Below are 23,097 nucleotides of genomic sequence, written 5' to 3' on the forward strand. Positions count from 1 at the left end.
ACTATTATCAGCCCTGTTTCCCCCAATTTGGCAGAATTTCTTAAAGTCCTGCAGTGGCTTCCCAGAACTTGGATGAAATCCAGACTCCTCCCATCCCAGCTTTCCAGCTCATGCCACTTTCCGATGTAGCCAGTCCTCTGATGGACAGAACATGCTACTCCTACTGGCTCAGCCAAGGCCGACAGTACTTCCCCAGCCCCATTCATTTACTTCCACTTTTCCTCAGGCCCAGATCAAGTCCTGCTTCTCGCCCAAAGAAGGGCAAGGACCAGGGGAGGCAAGTGAGGTGCCCAGGGAACAGAATTTAAGGAGGCCCTCTCTCCCAGGTGCCAGTCCTGCACTTGCACCACCCTGAGAGTGAGGCCTCCTTAAATTTGCCCAGTGTGCCTCACTTGCCCCACCCTGGTCCCAGCCCTGCCCCAATGTCCCTGAGCCCAGCCCAAAGGACCTGCCAGTCCTCTGATTCTCCCACAGCACTCCCTTGCGGGTCCTGACACTGGATTGTGCCATGAGGGCGAGATTTGATTCCTTGCATGAGTGCCCATCGCTGCAGGACAGGGACCACTTTTCCTCTGTCCCCATCCCGAAACCAACAGGGTGCAAGGCTTTCACACCTCCAACCTTCAAGCTGCTCCCCCTCTGCACTCTTCTGCCCTCTGCCCCATCTGCCTAGGAACTCCAATTCATCTTATAATCTATATAAAAAGGATGGTTTATCTTTGCAGTGAAATATTACATAGCCATCAAAAACAACGTTTCCACATGGGTGTAGGGAAAGACTTTCCATCTATGATTGAAAATCCAGAGGCTATAAGAGATAGAGGAATTTTACTATATAAAAAAATTTAAATTATATGGCAAACACCATACGTAAAATCAAAGGTAAATGATAAACTAGGAGAAAATATTTGCCATATATATCATAGATAAAGGTTTGATATCACTAGTATATTAAAAAAACTGTTAAGAATTGAGGGACAAATAACCAAAACTCCAATAGAAAAGTGGGCAATAGAAAAATGGGCAAAAGGATGGATTACTTCAAAAGGAATATAAAAATTAGCCTTAAATATGTGAAAAAATATTCAACCTCACCATAATAAGATAAATGCAAATTAAAACTACACTGAGATACCATTTCATACTCATGAGATTGGCAAAAGTTTCAAAACTTGACAATACCTTCTTTGGCAAGGTTACGAAGAAACAGGCAGGAATGCAAACTGGTACAATGCCATGGAGGGGTATCTGGAAATATCTTACAAAACTCCATGCACATTTGCTCTTTAATCCAGTAATCCCATTCCTAGAAATTTACCCTGAAGATACACTTCCAAGCATATAAAACACATGCACAAGCTTTGCAGCATTATTTATAATCATTTTATGGTCGTGTATAGGAGAGTGGTTGGATAAACTATGGTATATGCATACACAGAGTACTATGAAGCTATAAAACACAATGAGGAAGGCCTCTATGAATGGTATGGAGAGTTTTCCAGGAGACTGAATGCATAAAGCAAAGTATTTAAAAAGCATATATAATATGCTATCTTTTATGTAAAAAAAGAGGGGAAAAATTTAAAACATATAAAAATGTGCTAGCTTTTACAAAAAGCAATAGAAGTATAAGCATCAAACAATTAAGTTGGTTACCTGCAAGAGAGGGACGGGATAGAAGGAACACAGGAGAGAGCGTTCTCTTAGTATACCTTTCTGTATAGTTCTGACTTTTGAAACTATGTTAATATTCAACCTAGGGAATTCCCTGGTGGTCCAGTGGTTAGGACTCCATGCTTCCACTGCCGGGCGCACAGGTTCAATCCCTGCTCAGGGAGTGAAGATCCTGCATGCTGCACAGCACAGCCTCAAAAAAAAGAAGAAAAAAAACTCAACCCATTAAAAAATAAAATTACATCGATAAGAATGGAAAGGAAAAATCCCTAAAATTGAAAGAAAACTGAAAAAAAAAATGAACCTAACTGTATTTCAAATAAATATTATAACCACATTGAAGAGCAGGAAAAGAAAAAAGGAAAGAAGGACTAATCCAAGTTACTATGAACACAGCAAAGGCGGGTTAGAGTGAGGGAAGAAGGTTTGCTGATTGTAGCGGTGTGGGTGAAGCAATTCCGACACTATTTTAGATGTAATATAGGATTAAGCAAATGAGTGAATGCGTTGGTTTGGGGAACCTGGGTTTTCATTGTGAAAGAAAGGCATAAATATGGTATGGGGGAAGACAAGAAGCAACCCTGTGGAGGTGGATTGGATTTGGAAGTACCGGTATGGACTCATAATCTCTCACATATGAATATGTAAACGTATATGCATGTTTATGTGCACATGTGTACACATGTATATGTATTATGAAAGTTATGTATATGTGTTTACACATACATGTAGTTCCTAGTTCTGACCCTTGAAGGGGCCAAGAAGCAAAGACACTCAGCAGCAATAAGCATACCCAGAGCCCAGATCTTGGGCTCTAATACCATTCCCCACTAAAAGGAAGCGGGGTTTCTCAGAGAAATGACTGATTTCCAGCCTGGCACCAGGCAAGTACAAGATGAGCCTGGAACCTCTTGTTATGCCAGGAAGTAGGAAAGTGCTCCATAACAGGGATGGTGACATATCAAAATATCACAGGAGTTAGCTTAGAGGGGCTGCTATGGGTTAACTCTGGGGCAATTTAATCGCCAAAATAATTGAGTACAGTGAGAAATAATAAACTCTTGGAAAAACAGAAATTCATGAGATGGACAAATAAATACATTTTATTGCTTACTATAGTAAATGTATACTGCTTGCAATACAAATAAATTCTACTGCTACAGTAGAATGCCAAGGGCCAATTGGTAAATATGGAGGTAATGCTGGAGCTGGAAAAGCATCGATTTGCAGCAACCATCGTGTTAACAATTGGATCAGGCAAGAGTCATCGATGGGTACTACATGTCGGGGGAAATCAATGAAGAGCAGTGTACTTAAAAGTGTCTCCCCATAGGCTGCATACTAGTTATAAGGGAGAAAAAACACAATCCTCATATAGTGGAGAAATTGGCAATACCTTGACTGGGAGATCAAGATTAAATCACCAGTGAGGACCAGCGAGTGCGTCCTGATGTGACTGTCTGAGAAGAACCCAAGGTTGTCCAGGCAGGATTCTGCCAAGAATGTATAACCTGAATCTAATGACAAGGAAACATCAGACAAACCCCAAATGAGGAACATTTAATGAAAAATAAGGGGGCATTTGTATTCTTTACAAATCTCAAAGTCCTAAAAGACAAAGAAAGGCTGTGAAAATGTCCCAGATTAAAGAAGGCCAAAGAGACATAACAACTAAATTCAACACCCGGCCCTAGACGGGATCCTCGGTGGAGAGGCATGTGCCATAAAGAACATCCAAAGGTTAACTGACGAAATTGGAACACACCACGTACAGTGGTGATTAGATAAAAGTATGCATTAATGCTACTTGCATTGATCAACTCATACTATGGTTATGCCGGGCAATATGCCTATTCTTAGGAAACACAAACTAAAGTATTTAGGGGTAACACCCTCAAGTGGTTCAGACAAAATGTGTGTGTGGGGGGGGGTGAGAAAGAGAAAATGATAGGTAGAAAGAGATGACAGAGATGATAAAGGAAATGGGGTAAAATTTTAACAATAGATGATTCTAGAATATAAAGATGTAAGGGTCTTCTTTGTATTATTTTTATTTTTTGCAGTTTTTCTTTAATCTGAAATTATTTCCAAATAAAACAATTTTAAATGTATGTTCCATTTGAATGACGTTCCCTTCTCTGCAGGTGCCGGCCCTCCAGGGGGCAGCTCAGAAATCAAGCCATCTGGCTTCAGTGTGGCCTTGGGCCAGTGCTTTTCCTCTCTGTCTGCGCTCCTCCTCTGCAGGGCCATACCCACCTCCTGGGTTGTTAGACAGTTGAAACAGGTTATGCTGGCGGGCCATGCAAAAGGCAGGATCACCGTGAGCTCTGCCAGGAGCAGAGCTGAGAGCTGCCTGCAGCTCTGAGAGCCATAGTGCCCTCCCGCAGGACTGTGACGCTGGACAGGCAATGTCCCGGGCTAACCTCTGGCGGACAGAGCCTCTGTATTCTTGCTCCGACGCTGACCCCCACTTTTCTTCGGCTGGCATCTCCTTTGGGGCCCACTCCTGGTGGCTCTCTTGGCACCTTGCTGGAGCCCCTTCTGGTGAGGGATCAGATGGCATTTCAGTGTGCATTCAGCATGGCCCCAGATTTCCTCTCCCAGAGGAACCCGCTGTGACAGCATAGTTCCGGTGAAAAGAATGGTGGTCCCTGGAGAATAGGCTGAGGACTTTCCTGGAGGCCCTGAAATGGGCCCTAAGACCAGGTCTGCCCTGACAAGGATGCTGGGCCTCCTTCTTTGCCCCCGGCCTGCCACGTGGGCAGAGGCGCTGTGCTGCTGTCCCCAGTTGCCCCTCCAGGCTCACTCTGCACCTCTCACTTGTCTCTGTCCCCCGAGGCTGACCACACAGACCAGAGCAATGGCCCCTTGCCCTCTGCCCTCTGTCCTGTTGGCTCAGCCAATGGAGGCCCCGGAGGAGCCTGCAGGGAGGGAGAGAGGGAGGTTGGGTGTTAATGCCTTGTCTCTCTGTCTTCCGGGGCACCTCAGGTCACAGCCCAGGCAAGGTGGTCCCCAGCACAGCACCCTCGCTCCCTCTGCTTTCAGCAGCCTCCCTCCCCTTGCCCCTTCAGCCCCAGAGCTGTAACCGCTCCACTCCCCCGTGTCATGTGGGTTCTCTACATCCTGTGCTGTCCTTTGGTCTCAACTCTCTTCAAATTGCTCACTTTGAGTCTGCCACCTGCTTCCCGCCAGTCCCTGCCTCGTGCAGACACCTGTGGAGGGAGGTCAGGCCCTCCCCCATAGACATGTCAGGTGTGTGTCTGCCCTTGAGGCCCCATTACCACGCTCAGTGAGGGGACCCACCACGAAGCCATTCACGCTGCAGAACAAAAGCAAGGACTGCCACTTCAGCCTTCTTCTGAGGCTCACGGCTTCCCGTTCCAACTCTATTTCATGTTTTCATAAGTTACTGCTAAATGAGAAGCATTAAAAGAAGGGAATTAAAAGAGAGAAAAGTTGGTGGAGGAATGCCTTTTTTGTTTGTCTGTTTGGTTAAACCTTTTGTTATTAATTCTTTAGGAGCCTGATTCAACTACAGGAACGTGCGGCAGAAGCCATTCTTCAAAATTAGTTCCGAGGGGCACGCAGGCTCTTTATCATTCATTCTCTTAAAATCCAAATATTAGCTAATGCCTCTTGTGCCGTCAGAGCGGGCGACTCCTCTGATGCATTGTCCTGCCTAAAGTGAAGAAGGCCTTTCATGCCGAGGCCTCTGTCAAGTCCCTCTGGTCTCCTGCTCACACCGTGACAAACCCTGATGTGCTGTGTTGGAGACACTTGCGGGCCCAGGACAAAGGCCCAGGGCCGGGTGCGCAAGGCTGCCCCTTCCTCGGCCCTACCCAGCACTAGAGCCCCCCATCCCCTTGGAGCCCAGGGTGGCCTCGAGCAGAGCGGGAAGGCCCCTCCTGGTCCCAAGAGTGTGGTTTCCCATATCCAGGGCCAGAACTGATTTTGAAGGAGGTGAGGGGAGTGATGACTCTGGGGCCCTGAGGCTTAGCAATCGAACTGCTTTGCATGTTTCCTTGGATTCTCCACTGCAGCCTTCATCTCTGGAAGGAGTACCACAATGCAAATGAATTCCTTTAATCTTCCAGGAACAAACAAACCTGGATTTCGGCACTCTGAGCTCTAGAGTCACTGAGAGGTAACATGGTGGTGTTTATAATCGGGCCCGGAGGAATACAGTGAGGTTCTTAGCTCAGTGAAGGCTCATCGTCCTTGAGGACTGTGGGTGGGACCAGAGCCCCCAGCTGATAAGAGTTGGCTAAGCAGGGTCTGTGCCTGGTGACCTGGGTTGCAAAGCAGATGAATACAGGTCCCTCAGGGGTTCTCCTAGCTGGCTGGGAGTGAGGGAGACTGCACAGGCCCAGTGCAGGGGCTGCAAAGTGTCAGAGAAGGCAGAGATTCCTGTACACTCAGTGAACCAAGGAGGGCTTCCTGGAGGAGCTGGGCTTTGACAGATGGTTAAGCAGTGGAAAGGAGAGAGGAGAGGAAAGGGCAAGGAGAACTGTGAGTGAAAAGCTCAGAGGTGGGTGTGGGAGTGAGATGGGGTGGGAAATGGTCAGAGGTAAGGCTGGAAGGACCTTGCCTGCAAGCAAAAGTATGAATTCTTTCTTTCTTCCTTTTGTTTCCTTGAGCAATCCAAAATTCACTATTAATCTCCCAAGACCTATCTTGTTGATAAATGTTGATTTCCCCTGCACACCTGTTCATATTTCTGATGGAAATGTATTATAAAATCACTCCGTTCTGCTGGTGATTACCATGGTAATCAGGAACGCTCACCAGCAGGCCAGCACTCCTCTGAAAACAAGATTCTGGAGATACAGGCTTTCATTTCACTTACGATGTGCTTGGGGAGAGAGGGAGTGAAGCAGGAGTGGGGCGGGGTGTAGGGGGATGGTTTCCTTCTCTGCAGAAGTCTTGGCAGACAGCATGGCCCCCAGGGCCTGGGAGGGCTCTCCAGGAAGATGGGGGAATGGAACAGACAGAGGCCAAGTCCCTGGGGGCAAGTCCTGCATACCCTGGTGCTCTACAGTGTGTGTGCAGCTGGGGACAGCTTTGCAGGATCCCAAGCCAAGAAAGGATCTGAGCTACCAGGTGCCCAAGATCAGGAACCTTGGCTAGAATTTCATTCAATGTCCCACCTCTGCCACAGGAACCACCTTTAGGTCTCCTGGAACATTGCAAAGATACCATCATCATCACTGTTATTATGATTATTTCTCCCTATCACAGGATTATAGCTTAAGGCTTGGTAAAAAGCCCCAGATGTTTGAACTGTATTCTTTAGTCCTGATGTAGTCTATTTTAAATTTTCAAGACCTCCAACCAGACTGCTGGGCTTTAAATCCCAGCTCCACCACTGGCTGGCTGTGTGACCCTGGGCAAGTTACTGAAACTCTTTGCTCCTTCTCACCCGTAAAAGGCAGATAATCCAAGTTTCTCATGCATAAGACTGTTGTGAGGGTTGAGTTCATACATGTAGCATCGTTCTAATATGCCTGTCTTAGAGTAAGCACTCAAAAATGCCTGGGGTATCGCAGAGCCTCCCCTCTCAGTGGACGGGGAACAGGGAAGACTGAGACTGCAGCTAGTATCCTGGACTTTGCACAAACATCGCCTCACCTCCTTCTCCTGACACCTCCGTGTAACCCTCTCTGAACAGTAGGCAGGCTGGAACCCGAAAGCCCCATCTGCGTGGTGACAGTGGTGGATCTGGGCTGGAACCCAGGACCCCTGCCTCCTTGCCCACAGCTCTTTCATTTTCCTTCCCAAAGATGTTGCTTTTCTGGCCTCTGGCTGTTCACCCCCAAACTAGGACCCAGTCACCCCCTTACTCTGACTGCAGTCCTGGGAAGCTAAGGCCTAGTGAACATAGGATGCTAGAACAGTCACATCCTAAAAGTCTACATCCTAAAACATTTACAGCTTTCAGTCACTCCTGTAATTGCCCATACATGTTAGATGTTGCCTAATGAAAAACTACCACCATAATCATGCCAGTAGTTGCATACATCGCTCTCACTGTTCTAGGCTCTACACTACCTTCTCCGTTTAATATAACAATATGTGTCGTCAATGGAATTATTTTACATCGCACCAGACATCATATAAGACAAATCAGCCCAGGAGATGCGGGCTCTGCCTTATAGAACTCGCCCCCAGCAGCAGCTCACAGGCCATTATTCGGGGCCCTGCAAACTCTGTGCTGTGATAAGGAAACTCCACCAATTTGATCCTTTATCTGGCTGCAGGTTGAGGAAAGATATTATTTCAATCAAGATAATGATTCTATTTCTTGGACGGAAATGAGGGTTTTTTTTATTGCCTCGTGGGTGTGACACCAAGATCCGTCTTGGGGCTTGAACAGGTCACGCACAAGTTAGAGGGTTTTCTTGCGACCCGAGAGAGAATGTAAACACAATGGAGAGCGGAAAAGAGGAAAACATACACGCCAGGCCTATGAGATGACAAAATAAGTTCTACTTGGACATTTATAGGCATTAGACAAAACCTGTGGAACCAAAATTCGGAAGGTAAGTGTGCAGTGTGAGCCCGATAGCCTGCGTTTCAAGCGAGGTAAATGGCCTATAAAGGTAATAATGATAACGAAGCATAAACCAGACGCAGCTATGACAGCAACTTAAAAGTCTTCTAAACCTGCCCGTCACGTAGAGTAGACTTCCTTCGTAACTTTGCTGACAGACTGCTCTTTCAACACCTCCTAGGACAGGGAGCTCACCAGCAAAGGAGCCCATGTCATCGCTGACCAGCTCCTATGTTGAGAAAGTATCTCCAAATTACACAGTGAAGTCATTTCATAAAAGGAAACCACAGTGAGCATTCACAAGGTGCTGACACTGCAGTAGATCTAAACACACTTTGGAAACAATACACCTTTCAGTGAGCTATCAAACGGTACGCAAATGACATTAGATGATAAATGCAGTGAGACAGCAATGATTTGAATTAGTGAATTTCGTGAAATTTTAAATTATTTAAAATATTTGGAAATTTCAAGGACTGTAGCACAGCATCTCAAGCTCTTTTATAGGTGATTTGCTTTAATGAGGAAATAATAATAATTTGCAATTCTTATATCAATTGTTTATATAGTAACTCTAAGGAGTTTGGAAATGTTTATAAAGGTTTTATGCCTTTTGAACATTCCACTGGGAGCTGACTTGGTGGACTGCTCTCTCTCCAAATAAAAGGTACATTTCAGCTCAACCTGTTCTGGAATAGACTCAGTCTTACTGATTGATTCTTGAGGACCAAGTAGGTGGTGTCTTACTGTACTGCAATCAGACTCACCAAAACTTTGAAATCTAAACCACACCATTGTCAATACGTGTAGACTATCACTGGCAAGTAACCCCAAATCTGGGTAATATTGGTTGTCACCAGGGGAGGAGTTGGACTGCTTGCAGACAGAGGTGGGAAGGAGATTTTTCACAGTATACTTTTTGGTACTTTTGCATGTAGGGCCATGGAACTGTATTACCTATTAAGAATAAAATTATACTTTTGAAAAGCACATAGTTATTTCAGTGAAGACAGACTTTGACACCACTGATTTCTATTTTAATGCCTATACTCTTAAAATGCAATGAAAATTACTTCCAGGTTAGGTGAAAACTACATTTGGCTGTCTTCACAGCAGTGATGCTCATGGCAGGGTAGTGAATGTGACCAATGCCCCACTCGGACCCTTTTTCCTGCTGGGCACCCAGCCAAGGAGAGACTTGCCTTGACACATCTTTGCTCAGCTCCTCCTTCCTGACCCTGCTTCCCTCTCCCTTACAAGCTTTCCCTAATACTCTCTTCTGCTACATCATGTGCACCTGAATCCTTGTCTCAGGCTCTGCTTCTAGGGAACCCAACCTAAGTCAGTCACCAATGGCTCCAAATGCAGCCCTCCTGCATCTTTCCAGAGGATTGTCCCTGGTGATAGAAGCACACATGAGCCTTTGTCTTTGAGGGCAGAACCATAACCATTTTCCTGCCCAGTCAAAACCACCAGTCTGATATCATATATCCCATGAAAGGCTGCACAGCAAAACGGTGACCTTCCACAACAGAGTTCCCACAGCCAGACCCGGTGGGACCGCACAGCACTCTCCTTCCCCAGGACGAATGAGAAGGAGGCAGGGGCAGACCCAGAAGGCCTGCTCCATAATCAGACATCTAGTGACGTGCAGTGGAAAGTCAGTGTGAACATCAGCTCTACCAGCTGAGCAAACTCGAACAAAATATTTACCTGCTCCGAGCTTCAGTTTCCTCGTCTGCAAAACGGGACTACCTGACGGAGGCTTCATGAGGCTCGGGTGAGGCAATACAGTCAAGCGTGCTGCAAACTGGCAAGGCTACATAAATACTGGATGTGGTTCTTAACGTTTAGAACAAGCAAGCTCCTCCTGCTTGCTTGGAACTAATAATTAATTAACCTTTGTTAAATAAATAAACCCCAGCTGCTCCTCATACTGGGCATAGTACCTAGAGCTCCCTGTGTGAAAAGCAGCTCCAGGGAAAAGCAAGTGGACATGGGGAGCACTGTCCTGGTGGCTGTCCACCTGGAGCTTAGGGTACGTCCCCATTGCTGATCTCAAGATCCTTAGTTGCAGCTGTCTGGAGAAGGCTGTATCTCTCCCTGTCTCTCTCTCTCTCTTTCTCTCACTGAGATACAAGGAATACGCCCAATGTGGATTTCCTGTAATCTATCCAGTGTATATATTAATCTCAAATACAACCTCAAACTTGTTGAAAAATCCATGTGGCCATTTTCACATAATGAGTCATAAACTGGCAGAAACTTAATTTTACTTACATAGATGAGGGACACTTGACTCCATTGTGATTCTTTGTGGAATTCATGAAGCCATTTCAAGCCCTGTACCATCTGGCCCTGCCCGGTGTCACCAGTGTTTCCTCCCTTCCCTCATTAGACCCATGTCTATGACATCCTCCATGTGAGCCATTGGGTGTTCCCATCCCGGCACCTGTGCCTTGTTCTCTTCCCCCGGAACAGCCTCCCTCCTCCATCGGCCCAGCTCACGTCTCTCTTTCCCCGGGAAGCCTTCCCTAGCCACTCTCATCGCCAGCATTTCTGCCTGTGCAATGCGGGCCAGAGCAGGATATATGCCCTCTCATAAGGTTCTTTCACGGTCTCATGTGCAGACGTCTTCTCTTCCCACACTGAACTGACAGCTCCTCCAGAGCAGAGCCTGGACCTGATGCTTCTTTTGTAGTGCCAGCACCAGGTGCCTGGTGAATTAATAATATTCTCAGATTGAGTCATGGGTTGGGTCATATGATGGCTCTTAGTTTAACACACCGTTAAACGGCCTATATGAGAATCTACTGTTCTAAATAAGGTCACCCTAGCAGCAAACCTGGAACTGTACAAACTGTCTGTGGCCCCAGGGTTAAAAAAAAAGTGCACATCCTCCTCATACCAGAGGAGCCCTGCTTTCCTCACACACCAATCAACCACAAGGGAGCGACTCTCTTTAGTGAGCCAGTGGGTACACCCTCCACTCAGAGGGCAGAGCCAGGGTTCAAACCATGCACCTTCACAGCCTTACACCCCTGGGTCCAGCCCCACCCAGCCAGAGGCACCTTCCAGAAGAACCAAAAGCCCGACTCCATCAAGGTCATGCTCCCTGCCCCAAACAGGGAAACCCACCCACTTCCCAGGAAGATTGTCAAACCACAGACCTAAGAAAGCAAAATTCAGACTCACAAGCAACGACGCCTTCTTCTTAAATTTCAGGCCAGCAGTTTTTCTGCAAACCTGCTCATTTCCTGCAAAGAGAAGAAAGGGATGGAGAAACATATTAGCATCTGCTCTGGGTATCCTTCAGCTGTTTCGTGGCCAACCTCTGGCTTCTGCACCTTCTCTGCATTCTCTCTCCCAGCAGCACTCTCCCCTCCCAAGAACAACGTGTGCTTGTTGCGGGGGCGTCCCTGGCAAGATCCCCCCTCCTCCGGCCACGGGTTCAGCCCACGTCGCCTCCCTCCCCCTCCCCGGCGCCATGCCAGTCTCAGATTGACCACTGCCTCCAATTCCCTGAAGGCGCTGGGCTTCTTCCCACTCCGGAGTGAGGCCTCCTCTTCTGTAGCATGGGGTTGCCTAGCAACCCCGCTCGCCAGCTCAGAAGGCCCTCCTAAATTGGACCTCACAGCACAGGGCATCTCCTTGTACAGCTGCTTGAATCTTAACAATCTGGTTCTGAATAATAACACAATGGTAATTGCATGCATGGGCCCCAAACTACATTTAAATAATGTTCAAGAGCTGACACAAACCAACAAAGGCCAGAAAATGCATTTCAGAGGTCGACTGTAAGGCCAGGCAGGACATTCGGTGCGGGAGGGAGTTGACACCAAAGACTTGAGTTAATGACAATGCCAACCTGAACTGTGAGTTCTCCAGCCTTTCTGCCTGAGCATGCCATCACTTTAATGTGTTTTAGGTGAGTTTGGGATCTGTAGAGCCAATTAATGTCCAGAGGTAGTGATGCTTCAAGACAGGATGCCCCTTAGCTCTTCAGCAGCGTATGGAGAGTTTTGGAGGGGGTGGGGGTGGTGAGGATACAGGACGAGAAGGGAGAACGGTGCCTGAGTGATTTCCCTTGGCTTTTACAATCGTGGCTAAATACATTTTAGGAAGTAAGAGAAAGAACCTACCAGGCAAGAGTGCAAAGCACTTGCTACCTCAGCGAGAGACAAATTCAACATGACTGATGTGTTTCAGGATAAGAAGTGAAGGCGAAGAGGCCTTGACACCGGCTAGCACGCAGACTGAAGCAGCTTAGGCCACGTGCACACAGAGTCTAGCCTTCAATCTGTGTCCTTGGCAGAGGGTAATGGAGAGCTCTGCTCAAGGCAGGAGTCTTCACATGTGGGGAGCGGCAAGCTGGCAATCTGCTCCTCGTGGAGCGATAGCAGTGAGGGCCAGCTGATCACCCCTGATAATTTGAAAGGCTGAAGCACCTTTTTTTAAAAGCTCAAAATCGTCCTGCAAGGGACTTAAACAGATATTCACACACCCATGTTCGTAGCAGCATTACTCACAGTGGGCAGGAGATGGGAGCAGCCCAAGTGTCCACGGGATGAATGCGTAAACACGTGGTCTATGCATGTGATGGAATGTTATTCAGCCTTAAAAAGGAGGGAGATTCTGACATATCCTACAACATGGATGAACTTGAGGACATTACGCTAAGTGAAATATGCCAGCCAGAAAAGGACAAATGCTGTATGATTCCACTTATATGGGTATCTAGGGTAATCAGATTCATAGAGACAGAAAGTAGAATAGAGAGGTTACTGGGAGCTGGGGAAAGGGGCGGGAATGGGGAGTTCATGTTTAATTTCGGGAAGATGAAAAAGTTCTAGAGATGGATGGTGGCAGTGGTTGTGCAACAACGTGAATATACTTAATGCCACTAACCTGTACACTTAAAAATGGTTAACATGGTAAATGTTATGTTATGTATACCACAATTTTTTAAAAATCCTCCTGCAGTAACAGTACAACATACACAGCATTTCTCTACAAGACTTTTGTCCACTTCATCTTGGAAGTCAAAATAGCCTGTGTGGTTCACAAGCTCGGACAAGGAGACTGTCACCAGGACTCAAGGGCAAACTAGGCAGTGTGACTCTGGGCCAGGGAACCCATGGCTTGTAAACATGGTGTTCCTGCAACGTAGTCACAGATGGAGGTGTCTGAGCATAAGGAACAGGGTCTTCTTGTGACCACTTCCTGGAATCCAAACACCATCATCCCCCAGAGTGGGGCCTCCTTCCACCCGGGAGTCCCAACCCCCATGCCCCGTGCCTGCTTCCTCCCCGAGGCACGTGGACTCATTCTTATCCTTGCTCCCTGACTAGAAAGCCCTTTGCCGTGGCCTCCACCTGACCTAATCCTACTCTTTCTAGTGGATCTACATCAAATTCCACCTCCTCCAACCAGCCTTCCAGAACCTCCCACCTCTGCTTTCTCCGAACGTCACACAGCAGCAATCAAGCACGTGCTTGGGAACTATTCTATCCTCATGTCAGGAAGGTTTGTCTCTCCCCCCAAATTTCTGAAAGGAGCCTTGGACAGAGATTGTCGCTAACATTTTTTGTCTGCCACGGGCTCTGAGCACACCGTGGGCTGTTCCCTGGAGGCTCTGGGAAGGACAACAGGCCTTGCCTCCTTTGTCAGGAAATCCGGCCACAGCTCCCCTGCCTAGGCTACATAGCATGTCTGCTGGCTGCACAGCCCTCGAGCTAAATATTCCAGGTGGGCGTGCAAGTCCCTCCAGCCATTTAGAGGTGTAACTCAATGTGTGCAATAAACAATTGAGCATTTACAGACTTTATTAATTTGGAAAGGTCATTAGAGCCAACAGCTTCCCCGAGTTGAGAGTGAATGAATAGCATGGATAAGTTTTTTCAGTGTCCTGATTTTTTTCCTGGAACGTGCTCTAAGCCTCAAAAAATAATGGTATAAGGAAAAAAAAGGGGAAAAAAAAATCCAGGCTTGAAAGACAAGGGGAGTCGACAGGAGCTCTGGACAAGCCTCTTTCCCTCTCTGAGCCTTAGTCTTCTCATCTGCAAGCTGAGGGAGTGATTGCTAAGGTCACTTTCAACTTAAAGAGTAAGTAAATAGGGCTTCCCTGGTGGCGCAGTGGTAGAGAGTCCGCCTGCCGATGCAGAGGACACGGGTTCGTGCCCCGGTCCGGGAAGATCCCACATGCCGCGGAGCGGCTGAGCCCGTGAGCCGTGGCTGCTGAGCCTGCGCGTCCGGAGCCTGTGCTCCGCAACGGGAGAGGCCACAACAGTGAGAGGCCCGCGTACCGAAAAAAAAAGAAAAAAAAAGTAAGTAAATAAAATTATGATTCTAGGTGAGAATGTGAAGTTAGCAAATTTACAAGCTAATAGTTACCCACCCCACACCCCATCCATCCTCCCAGGTGTTGGGTACCACCTCACCTCTGGAGAGATAAGTTTCCAGTTCATGGCCCCTCAGCCAGGAAGAGGTCCTTAATGATTTCAGGTGCCTTCCCAGACCCTGACCTGGGGCGTCTCAAACCCAACAATCTGGCTGCCTTGCTCTCATTAAGGAACACTCCAGACTAATGACTTGTTTTCTTGAATCTCCAGGAATGGCTGGAAATGGGCCAAAGGGCATCACCCCGACTCTGTCTCCACAGCCCTTGGCCCCAGGACCAGCCGGTGCTGTCTGTCATAGGGCCAGGCCTCTGCAGGGCACACGCTCGTGGTTCTCCCCAAGGAGAGAAGGAAGCAGCGGTCAAGGAGCAGAGGGTTCTGGCTCCAGCCTGATGACATAGGGAGAAACAGTTGGCCCTTGACCAGGCTGTGCAATCCGACATCCCTCCCTTTCTCCATCCTCATGCCCTCTTCTCTCCTCCCCGAGTGTACAGACACTGGGAATGTGGGAGGCCCACATCTGTCTGCAAATGTGTGGCCACAAACACCTATGCCCTTTGCTCTGATTGCTCTTAGCTTTCAGTAGCAATAGGAAGACTAACTGTGAATCGGAACTGTATGACCAACAGCCTAACACTCATATTAACTAATATTAGCATTAATATTAGTTAATATTAGCTAACATTTGCGTGGCGCTTTTTTATTTTATTTTATTTTATTTTTGCGGTATGCGGGCCTCTCACTGTTGTGGCCTCTCCCGTTGTGGAGCACAGGCTCCTGACGCGCAGGCTCAGTGGCCATGGCTCACGGGCCCAGCCGCTCCACGGCATGTGGGATCTTCCCGGACCCGGGCATGAATCCGTGTCCCCTGCATCGGCAGGCGGACTCTCAACCACTGCGCCACCAGGGAAGTCCTGCGTCACGATTTATAATTAAAAAAAATATTATCCCACATACCTGTCAGGCAGGTGGGATAGATTTAACCCATTTAGTGAGCATCAGCAGTACCCCAGGGTCTTTGCTACCTGCTGGGGATGCACACATGAAAAGGTGTGGTTCCTGCCTGCAAACTCCCTCCAGGACGGTTTATAGTCAGGAAGATGGCGGCATAGAGAAGCTGAGTGACCTTCTCAGAAGCATCCAACTTTCAAGCATCCCTGCTCAAACCAAGTCCTCAGACTCACAACCTTTTCCAGCTGTTCCTGTGAGGTCTGTGAGTTTCGTAGAAAATTTAGCCTGTATGACGTCAACCAGAAGGGCCCAGCCAGAGGGTAGCATGGTTTGGGGACTGTGAAAGTCTATGCCCAGAATGAAACAGTGCCTGTGGGTTAGGCCATGTTTGGTCCTGGAAACCCCAGAGGGGCAGGTCCTGGGCTGGGCGCAGGTCAGAGCCTGCTGCACACGTGACCTTGGCCCCTTGTGGTCTTTCTGCTCATCGATAAAGACCCCTCTTCTCATCAGCCACCTTTGTAGAGACGCTGCCTTGAGAACTGACGCAAATTCATGAAATCTTTTTCTTTCTTTCTTTTTTTAATCTGCACTAACCTCTCTCTTCTAGGAACTGCCATAGCAGTTACAGTCAACATGTTATACAAAATTGGTATTGTTATTTTCAGAGTCTCTAATGGCTTTTTGAAAAAAATTAAATGCCCATGCTGGAGGAACTCGATAAATCCCTCACTTTACAGCCAGGGCACCCAAGTCCAGCGAGGACTCGCCTCAAGTCATACCAAAGACAAGCAGAACCGGAACGTGGGTCCCAGACTCCCAGCCCGGGGTCTGAACACACTCACCCTACAGTGGTGGGAGGGGAGGTTCAGGCTGTGTCCTGCTTACCTTGGCCCCCACAGAAGCTGTCAGCAAGCATGAGTGGCTAGAAGGAAGGCTGTCTGATGCTGGATGGTGGCAGGCAGATTACAGCCTCCCCCCACCGCACACCCACCCCTGCGCCCCCAGGAATGATACTGAAGGGACCGGCTCTGCCTCAGAGGGAGGGGCAGAGGCCATGAGAGGTGCCCTCAGGGGACAGTGAGGTCATGATCTCTGCTGCAGGGTCTTGCAGCTCCCGGGAGGCCATAATGCCTTGCGGGTTAGATCCAGACTGCCCCTGCAACTGACCAGCCGTGTGACCTTGGACAAATGACTTAACTTCTCTCTGCTTTAGATTTTCACCAGCAAAACGGGCAGAATAACGGCATCGACCTCCTATCTCCCAGGGTTGAAGCAGGGATGAAATGAGAACATGGAGGGAGACACCTGGCACAGGGCCCAGCATCTGTATGTTCTCAGGTGAGGGCAGCAAGACCAGTCTCCCTGGGAGGTCAGCTCCATGGGGGGAATGCTGGCAGCTGTGCTCACTGCTAAGTCCCCAGCGCCTAGCGCTCGCGAGAGCGGCACAGGACTGAGAGTTGACTGCGCTCCCGTGAAAAGTGCTGCCCAGCACCTAGTGAGGAGAGGCCTGCAGCGATGAGCCGTTACTGAGGGTGGGTCAGCTGAGGGTCTGTGGTGACAGGGAGGCAGTGGCTTCTCTTCCCAGGATCCTTCAGAGGCTGCGTTGCATAGGTTGCTGTTTGGATTTTCCACTGATATTAAAATCAACCAACCTGAGGTCACAAAATGGCACAGACACTTGGGAAGACAGTTTGTCTAGTGTTTGTCTAGTCTTTACGGGACTAGACATGCTCTTACCATAGGGTCCAGCAAGCGCCCTTAGGTATTTACCCAAGGGAGCTGAAAACTATGTCTGCACAAAAACCCACACACAGATGTTGATGGCAACTTTATTCATAATTGCCAAGCATGGGAGCTACCAAGACGTCCTTCAGTAGGTGAATGGACAAATAAACAAATAACTAAATATGCACACGATGGAATATTATTCAGTGCTGAAAAGAAATGAGCTATCAAGTCATGAAGACATGGAGGAATCTTACACGTATATCACTAAGTGAAAGAAGCCAATCTGGGAAGGCTACATACTGTATGATTCCAACTGTATGATCGTCTGGAAGAGGCCAGACTACGGAGATAGAAAGAAGATCAGTGGTTGCCAAGGGTCAATGGAGAGGGAGGGATGAACAGGCAGAGCACAGAGGATTTTGAGGGCAGGGAAACTATTCTGTATGATACTGTAATGGTAGATACATGGCTTTACACATTTGTCAAAACCCATAAAACTGTACAACACAAAGAATGAACTCTAATGTAAACTATGGACTTTAGTTAATAGTGATGTATCAATAGATTAACAGATGCACACTACCATATATAAAACAGATAAACAACAAGGATTTACTGTACAGCACAGGGAACTATATTCAATACCTTGTAATGAACTATAATGGAACAGAGTTGAAAAAAAAGTATATAGATATATACATATATGTATGTATAACCGAATCACTTTTCTGTATACCTGAAACTAACACAATGTTGTAAATCTACTATACTTCAGTAAAAAAATAATGTATCAGTTCATCGATTATAACAAATGCACCACACTAGTGCAAGATATTAATAATAGGAGAAACTCGGAGGGAGGGGAAGGAGAGGAGATATATGGGAATTCTCTGTACTTTCTGCTCAATTTCTCTATAAACCTAAAGGTGCTCTTAAAAATAGTCTATTAATTAAAAACAACAACTGCCCCCAAAACACAGCACTCAGGGCCAATTAGTACGCAGGCCATCACTGAGCCCCGCTGGGCGGCCACGTCCCATGCTGGGGACTTGGAGGAAGGTCCAGAGACCAGCATGATCCTTCCAACTTGAAGCACAACTGCATCCGACCAAAATGTTAGAGACCGTGTGGGAAAGCCAAGTGGGAAGGCCAGCACGACCCCCAGCTGGTGAGACAAACAGCCGGGCACCCCAGCAACCGGAACACCTCCGGCTACTGGGCAGTGACTCAGCCATAACTCACCCTTCCCCAGCACATGGCCTGTGCCAGGCTCACCGCCACTGCCTTCCGGAGGGGGGTCAAAAAGAGACCCAGCCCATGCCCGCAAGCCAGACTCCACCTAGCCTTTTTCTGTTCCTTCCACCCCCAACACCAGATATAGCAGGTGCTCAATAAACATTTATTGAATTAGTGATTATTTGTATGCCTCTTTATTTACCCACTAAAGGAAAGAATCTGATTGTAAGCCTCCCTAACCCCCCAGCAAAGTATTTGCTAAACAGAATGAACAGCAGCCCAGCCAAGCTTTGGGGGAGACCTTGTGTTTGGTCCTGAGGCCACTTTCCCAGCCCTGCAAGCACATGTCAGAGGGCTCCCAGCCCCCAGACACACCCGTACACGATGTGCTGCTCGGCCCTGAGACCCCACCCAGCAGAAAGGACATTCTACCCCACCCCACTGGAAGGCTGAGAGACGTGTGTGTGTGTGTGTGTGTGTGTGTGTGTGTGCGCGCGCGTGTGTGTGTGTGTGTGTGTGTGTGTGTGTGTGTGTAGTCATTGCCAGGCAGGCTGAAGAGCAGTAGGGTGGCCCTTGGCCCTGGGGCCTGACCTGGGGGCACCTTCGGGAAATCCATGAACTGAGGTCCAGGCCATCACACCTAGCCCGGCAGGGCACCAGGCCAGTTTCCAGTTTGGTCTGCTTTGATTGAGAGAGAAGGAGAGAGAGAGAGGAGAGAGAGAGAGAGAGAGAGAGAGAGAGAGAGAGAGAGAGGGAGAGAGCAAGAGAGAGAGAGTGTTTGTCACTGGAGAACAGTGTCTTCCAAGGCAACCAAATCTTCTTCATTGCTTTGGGGGTGATGGCCCCTTGGAGGTCTGAATTTCTGTCACCTTGGCCTAGAATCTTAAAATAGCCTGAGAAGGAGAAAGGGCTGAGCCCAAAGCCAAAGCCAAAGCTGGGGCCTGGGCCTGGGAGTGGGGAGCAGAAGAAGAGCCCGTCCAAGGAACAAAGGCCTAATCCCTCTGGTCAGGCTGCCCAGCACAGGCCCAACGGCTCAGTCACACACGTTTTATTTTCTCTGGCCTCAGGGAAGTATTCCTGGGCTGAGCGAATCTGAGCGGGGGCTCCAGCAGACATTGGCCTGGAGGAGCTGAGGGGGAGGGTGATGGCTGCCCAGACCCCCGCCCCCCCAGCTGCCCCCTGGCCGAACCGCCAGGGTAGGAAGGGGGAGGGTGCCCACTGAGGGGGTCCTTCCCACTGCTCTCTGGCTGGTGAGACAGGGTGGTTAATGCTCACTAGAACATGGATGGGCACAGGGGGGTGACAAAGAATGTTCGGGGTTGTAATATTGAATAACAGTTCAAATCTGGGGGAAGAAAGGTTTCTTTCCATAACATAAGAAAATGTGATAATAAAGCCTTCATGTCTGCAGGGCTCATGGAGAAAGCATCTCAGTGGCAGCGGCATTCATCCCCTGCAAGGGCAAGGGGAGGAAGGGGGTCTCATGGGTTTAACAAGAAGGTTCTCTGTGCCTGATTTCATTGGCTGATGGTGTTTGGGGAGACGGGCGCTGCCGACGTTGCCGGCTTGGCTCTGCTGCCCAGTGGGGCTGGGATTTTCAGGCTGGTGTGGGCACGTGTTGGGAGGGGAAACCAGAGGGCGCTGGGAGGGAGGCTGGCAATGGCGGCATTCGGAGCTCCAGACGGTGAAAACAGGAGGCAGGCCTGCTCTGCCTTCAGTGACCACAGGGCTCCCCTTGGCGGCTTTTGCTGCCTGTGTGGGTCTTGCCTTGTCCTATTCCTGGTGCCCTGAGTCCTATCACTCACACTCCTCCCTTTATCTAAACCTGCTTTCCAGAAAGTTCTAGCTCACGTGGTGTCCAGTGTGATGGGGATCATTAGTGCCAGGCTTTCTTTCTCTCAGAGATAAGTGCTTCCAGCCCCCTCTCAGGTGGAAAGAAAAAAAAACTGGTCCCCTGGGAAAGGGATTTATTTTGCTTTTTATTTTTAAACTCCACTGTTTACTCTGCATCCCAATGATGCGGAAGACAAATCTGCAAGTGACATACAAGTAAGTAAGACCCAGGCGGTGTGGATGGTGTAAAGGGTGTTTGGAAAGGGGACGGGCGACCCCACAGCAGAAGGGGAGCACCTGGCTGCCTCCGAAGCTGTCCCCTGTGGCCCCTGCCCCTTCTCTCCCTGGGGCTGTATCACTCCCCTCCCTCAATGTGGATACTACCTTTCATTGTCCAAACAAGGACACTTTTGAGAGTGGAAGGGGAATTGATGAGAGTTACCTGGGGACCTCAGTCATAAAGTGGCTGCCCCAGGCCAACCAGGATGTGTCCCTCCAGCAGTGTCACCCAATCTTTGGCGCCTGGGAGAATCCAGTCGGAGCTCTTCCCTGGAACTTCCATCATATGAGTTAGGAAAGAGCTGTCTGCCTCAATCACCCAGCTTCCCCTCCCAGAAATGATCCTGAGAGAGGCCACCAGGCATATCAGGGCCCACTGGAATCACTACTTGCATCCGTGTGAAGTACAGAACCCATCCCGGCTGCCCTGCGCACCTTCAAGGCTCACCCTCTCATTTCCCCCCAGATCCCCCGGCTGTCACCTCTTGTAAGAAGTTTGCCTGGCTGCTCCGCCTCCCTCTGCATTTTGTGTATCACGCATCCTAGTCCCTCACGCACGTCGCCATCTCCCCCACCAGCTCATCAGCTCTGGAGGGAGGTGCCATCGTGTGTCATTCATCTTTGGACCCACCCATCCCTACTCCTCCCTGCCCCCTGCCCCCACCCCAGTGCCTTGCTTACAGGAAGTCTCTGATTTAAACTTGTTGGAAATAACTGAGTTGAACTGAACTCCTGCAATTTTCCCTCTAGCACTGGGGACTCAGGGACAGAATCCAGTGTCCTATATAGCCCTTCGGAAGTTCATTGATTCTCCCACATCAGAATTTCAGGACAAATACTCCCAAATCTCTACGCCCATTGCAGGAGCTTTACTGGTGAAATTTGTGCAATCATGCAGGGTGGTGATTGTTAGGTGGGAGTGTCTGAAATAAAATCCAGAAAGGGTCTCCAGAAGAACTCCATTTTTATAGCTTGGGGAACGTGTGGTTTGGTCAGTGAACCTTGGTGAGAACCTCCCTTCAGCACCTAAAATTACTCCATGTCTTGGAAAGATGAGAAGGCAGTCAAGACTAAGTGCAGGAGGGTGGTACATGCAGTAAACTCAGGGGGTAATCAGGGAGGGCTTCCTGGAGGCAGCAGACAGTAAGTAGAGACTTGAAGGATGGGGAGGATATGGAGAGCAGGGACAAAGGACCGTCTAGAAAGGGACACTCTTAGCAGAGATGCACAGGTGGGAGTTGTCTAGCCTAATCAGGGTGGTGAGTGAGCAGGTGTGGCTGGAGCAGTAGACATGTGCAGAGAAGCAGGAGATGCAGCTGTAAGGGCAGATAAAGAACCCAAATGCCAGCTGCCTCTGGGCTTGAGACTCAGGTGTGGAATCACCCTGCTCCCTGTTGTCTGGGGAAGAATGGGGAGCGGTGCAGGCTGGACTAGAACTTATTGCTCCAGTCGCCGGGTAACATCTGGGAGGGAGCAGAGGGACTGGCCCAGGCTGAAGCCATCCCCAACTTCTTCCCTGCTTCTCCTTGGCTTCTCCCAATTCTGCAGCTCTGGGAAACCTAGCCAATTAAGCACCTGTGGCCCCAAAGTGTAATCTCGCTCTGCATACCAGCCTGTGATTCAGAGCGAGGGTGGGGTGGGGGCGGAGGGCGTGTCCAGGAGCTGAAGCCCACCGCAAACAAGCTATGGTAGAAGCCCTCTTAGCTGAGATGATTAGTCAGTGAATTGAGACATTTTAACACCTACTGTATGTTGGTACATTCATTCACCAAACTTTGGATGTAAAGCCAAGACCTTTCTTTATCGTCACATCTCCTGGATGTAATTGTCCCTACTGTCTTTCGGGCATAAATCACACTCATATGACACTACAATCTCTAGTTATGGTTTTTTAAAATGGAATGAGAAATTAAATACACTTGCAAAATAATCTGAGTGCAAAAGTCTCCCTTGATTTTGTGAATATTTCCCCAAACTTTCCCAGTTGTTTCACCCACATCTAACTCAACAGCATGTTTTTAAATGGACTAGTTTTTTTTGAGTCTTTCCAAAGCTTCACCTGAGTTTTCACTGAAACAATTTTTTCTTCTTCTTTCTTTTTCTTTGGCAAGAGGATTTAATTGGTTTGCACAATAATTAAATTTCATAATTACAATAGCAAGTTCCACTGGCATAAACAGGTTTGGGAAGTGAGCCAGCTGCCTCTAAGAAAGCATTCAGCTCAGCTGGTGGGAGAAGACATGGTGGACGTTTTGGACAGCCACCTTCCTGCCCCATGTGTTCCTCCAGCTGTGGGCATCCGTCAGAGGGGATGGAGAGAGCTGGTGAGTTTGGCAAGCTGGTTAACTGAGGCATAGAGGGCGTCTAGTGCTCCCCTTATCAGGACTCAGGTTAAGGACAATTCTCCAGGGACTAAGGACCTGGTGCTGCCCCACCCCACCTTGGTCC

At 48.5% G+C, this 23,097-nt stretch overlaps 1 protein-coding gene across 1 annotated transcript in view; it reads right to left on the reverse strand.

Annotated features, from left to right (window-relative positions):
* ZBTB7C (zinc finger and BTB domain containing 7C) overlaps positions 1 to 23,097 on the reverse strand; it is a 377,651-nt gene that overhangs the window by 130,624 nt on the left and 223,930 nt on the right. Inside the window, exon 3 of the mRNA XM_089895157.1 lies at positions 11,420 to 11,481. The gene's annotated coding sequence lies outside the window, so the exon portion shown is untranslated. The remainder of the gene's footprint in view (positions 1 to 11,419; positions 11,482 to 23,097) is intronic.

The sequence above is a fragment of the Delphinapterus leucas genome, chromosome 14 (assembly GCF_059928025.1).
Source record: "Delphinapterus leucas isolate spDelLeu-1000000601 "Yukka" chromosome 14, BTC_Dleu_Yukka2, whole genome shotgun sequence".
NCBI lineage: Eukaryota > Metazoa > Chordata > Mammalia > Artiodactyla > Monodontidae > Delphinapterus > Delphinapterus leucas.